General features: G+C 45.5%; 1 pseudogene; it reads left to right on the top strand.

Annotated features, from left to right (window-relative positions):
• Positions 1-1,378: 1,378 nt before the first annotated feature.
• LOC148018680 (UPF0481 protein At3g47200-like) lies at positions 1,379-3,768 on the top strand (annotated as a pseudogene).
• The last annotated feature ends 519 nt before the right edge of the window (positions 3,769-4,287 follow it).

Genomic DNA, 4,287 nt, shown 5'->3' with positions numbered 1-4,287 from the left:
AGGTAGGGAGAGAGAGGGAGAGAAGCAAAAAAATAGTGAGAGAGATTCAAGATAGAGAGAAGATAGTGAGCAAGCATATGATTTCTTACACTCAAGAATACAAAATATACATTTTGTATGTCTTTTGTTTAAGGTCATGTGCAATATTATTTCTAATTGTAACATCCAAAGATCATATAGAGCTACTTCTAGATATCATGCAAAGTATAGGTAAAGTTTATTAGTTTGGTGCGTAAAAGGTATTGTATACATATATGAGTCTCTATACACCTAAATGCAAATGCATGTCTATGCTTTTATGCATGTGTACATGAGAGAGAGAGAGAGAGAGAGAGAGAGAGAGAGAGAGAGTAAAAAGAGAGGGGAGAGATGTAAAAATGGTGTGAGAGAGAGGGGTCATAGACACATGAGAGGGATAAACAAGGGGAGGAAGGGAGAGGTGGAAAGGAGGGGAGAGAGAGAGCGATGGGTGTTGCAAAGAGAGGAGAGACAAAAAAGGAAAGAGGGAGAGAAAGGGGAGAAGGTGAGAGAGATAGAGAGAGAGAGGTAACAAATATGTGGGAGAAAAATAAAAGAGGAGAGGTGTGAAAAAGGACTAGGAGAGAGAGATTGGCAACAAATAGTGAGAGATTCAAAAAAGAGAATAGTTAGCAAGCATGTGAGGTCTTATGGACACAAAAGAAGAATATGTGTTCATATTATGGTTGTGCAATGGAAGTGAAGAATGTAATGTTTTTACACTCAAGGATGGCAAAGTTATTCTAGAATAGCGAAGCAAAGCTGCCGTGATAGCATAATAGCTTTGCTACCTTCCATTGCAATTTGCACCTTGCTTCGCGATAGCAAAGCGAAACGGGATAGTGTTCCATGCAAGGAACGCTAGTTCTATTATAATATGGTCATAACACCTCCAAGACATAAGGAAACAAGTCTTGCAAATTGTGAAGATTAAGAGGTTTTGTGTTGGCTTTGAATGCTTTAAGGTCTTGTAATGGCGTGTTTCCCAATGATCTACATTGTTAAAGGAGTACTTAAATAATTAGGGTACTACCTTTACCTACCAAGGTGTCTCCTATGTGGTTTTATTCTTTAGACTCTAGAGCATGCGGACTACTTTCTCTCTCCTCCTCATTACAAAATTGGTGTGAGGTCAATGGCGTGATTGAGTGCAAACTTGTGTGCAAGTAGTTACTCTAAGAATAAACTCGATGGCCAACTAGTTGACCACTTCCTCAAACTCAACGGTCTTTATTGCTCCTGCTCACGCTTTGTGCCCCTGCCACTCGTTTCACGAGACAAAAGTCGCCCAGCCTTATCGGTAAGTGACTTCGTATACATATTCCCCAGCTGGCTGCTCATTCCCGTGTCGAGTCTCGACCATTCCAGTAATACTCGTTCTATAGAATTAGTGCCTTTTATACTTGTATGAAATTTCTCCATTGGCCTTACATGATCTCTCTCTCTCACACAAATATACACACACATGGCCGCGCAGACCTAATTACCGATATTAACTTGTGCGGGCAGAAAAACAAGTATTCAAAGAAAGTTATAGATAGGGGAACAGTTGTTGCACCGACAGCGGCGCTGCCCATTGATCATAATGTGGCTGTAGAGAACCTTGATCACTGCGTGGCCATCGAGACTCGAGAGTGAAGACGAAGGGCACATGGAGAGTGAATTACCTACTGAATGTGCGCCCATGGAGGACAGGCGGAGATTTCTAACTCACTCTGCCACGGAGGTCGACACGCAATCGGTTCACAGGAATGCGACTAGAACACCTGCACCTCAATCTGCCATGGAGGACATGGCGTTTGTTCAAGAGAATGTAAGTACTGCATCTGAAGCTCTATCTGATGGGGCCGATCAATTACAGGGAGCACATTCCGTGGAGATCATGGCGTTTGTTCACGAGAATGTAAGTACTGCACCTGAAGCTCTATCTGATGGGGCCGATCAATTACACGGAGCACATTGGCAAGGCAGATTCTACAAAGTGCCCGAGGATCAGAGAAGGGCGAATCCTCAAGCTTATGAGCCTTATCTGTTCTTCTTTGGCCCCTACCGATTCGTTACGGCTAACAGGGAACATGGCAAAGCTGATGATCCGTGGCAGGGAGTGGAGGGCGACCATTTCAAGCGGCAAGGAGCATCCAAGTTTCAGGATGCAAATGCGACGTTGGCGCACCTTGCCGAAGAGATTGAAGGGCATTACCCCAAGCTGGAAGCTATCTATGCTCAGTTGCATCCAAAGCAATGGCAGCAATTGCAATTGGTCGACCGGCGACTCGCGGTGAAGGAAGGGATGGCGCTCGATGCATTCACCATTGTCGCAGCAGCTGTGGGTCCGAGTAAGTTCTTTGCAGCATACCCCATAGGCCGACTGTTCTATAGCGACGCCTTGCTCCTGGAGAACCAGATACCCTTGTTTCTGCTCAGGTCCGCCTTCAGAAGCTCCCGATTCGATGGCAGCTTCGAGGAGAAGGTGGTGAGCGCATACTGCAAATACTGCAACCCCTTTCCACACTTCAAACCTTCCCCGCTGTCGGTCTAGCCGGGGAAGCAGCAGGTAGTGGCACGTAATTTTGACGATTGCTTGCTTGGGGTAATCTATGATTGCCTTACTCCTATAAATTCAGCTTCTAAGCCAACAGAGGCGCAGCAGCTGCCCGCTGCACCACTATATCTGCTATCTGATATCGAAGATTCGACCAATTATCCAGATGATGATGATGATGACGCACTTCTGCAGTTCAGGCCATCCCCGGCCGATGTCCACAAACCGAGCCCGGCCTTGCTCACTGCGTCCTACCTCGCGCGCTGTGGTATTCGATGCCGACCAGTACCAGCCCCACGGATAGCCACTGCCAGCTTCGGCGCCATCTTGTTCCATCAGAAAGGCAAAGTGCTGGAGTTGCCCACGATCGTTGTGGGAGACGACACCATGCCCTTCCTCCACAACCTCCTCGCCTACGAGGCCACCTGCCGATACCCCGAACAGAGCTCTGTCATCTCCTACTGCCACTTCATGGATCGCCTCATCGACACTGCCGAGGACGTGGAGGTCCTCGTGAAGGCCAAAGTCATCCAGAATTTCATGGGAAGCGGCGACGAGCTAGCGGCCGCCTGAAACAAGCTCTGCACCTCCGTTTCCTATCGCACCAGCCACAAGGACCGCATCAACTGTATCATCTCTGAGGTGGAGAGGCACTCCAGGAAGCATTGGCGTAGGTGGAGAGCTGCCTTCAAGGAGACGTACTGGGATAAGCAGCCTTGGCTTCTGGTCTCAATTCTGGCCGCCACTGTCCTTCTTGTGCTAACCATCCTCCAAACTATCTATACAATTAAAAGTGCCTGACTTTGTACTCGAGAAGCACCGGTTAGGATTAGGACGCCTCTAAAGCGATGGAGTTTAAACCTTTTTCTCTCTCTTTCTCTCAAAGTGCAACAAAATATGCAAAAGGTATCTTTTCAATAGCTCATCTACATCTCCTGTCATACAATATGCTATAAAATGTTATGTTCATAATTTGGGATCTCAATTCTGGTCTCAATTCTGGCCTCCACTGTCCTTCTTGTGCTAACCATCCTCCAAACTATCTATACAATGAAAAGTGCCTAACTTTGTACTCGCGAAGCGCCGGTTACGATTAGGATGCCTCGAAAGCAATGGTGTTTTAACATTTTTCTCTCTCTTTCTCTCAAATTGCAACACAATATGCAAAAGGTATTTTTCAATAGCTCATCTACATCTCCTGTCATACAATATGCTATAAAATGTTATGTTCATTGCGATTTCTTGTTTCTACATGAAGTTTGTTACATTAATGTTGCTTAGATGGCATTTGATGCTTAGTGGTAGTTGAGTCCTTGAGTTGGTACCATGAAGCTTAGGATCAGCATCTTTTAAGTCTAAGGTGTTGTTTCTACTATCCCGTTATCGATACATGATCTCTTATCACTCACTCAAATAAGACCGCTATGCCCCACCATTTAGCAAGTGTTGCCCTACTTGCAAAGGATTGATGTCGTGGCTTTCCAAGGAGCTAAAAAATGCCACACAAAAGCAATGGTGTTGGGGGGAGAGGAGGGGTGTCTATTTGCCAAGAGTTGAACAATATTAAAACTAGTTCATGGTGGATGTGAAGGTGCTTGAGGTGCCTAGAGTTCAACATTGAACAATATAGAAAGAAGATATTGTAGCTCACTAAGGGAATGGAAATATGTTGACCTTGAACTATGAGATAAGAGGGTAGAAGCCTAGGTCAAGACTTATGATGCTAG

Source organism: Lygodium microphyllum, chromosome 20 (genome assembly GCF_053477565.2).
Source record: "Lygodium microphyllum isolate KBCC chromosome 20, Lygodium_microphyllum_v1.1.10, whole genome shotgun sequence".
Classification (NCBI taxonomy): Eukaryota; Viridiplantae; Streptophyta; class Polypodiopsida; order Schizaeales; family Lygodiaceae; genus Lygodium; species Lygodium microphyllum.
This window is presented reverse-complemented; position numbering and strand designations above follow the sequence as displayed.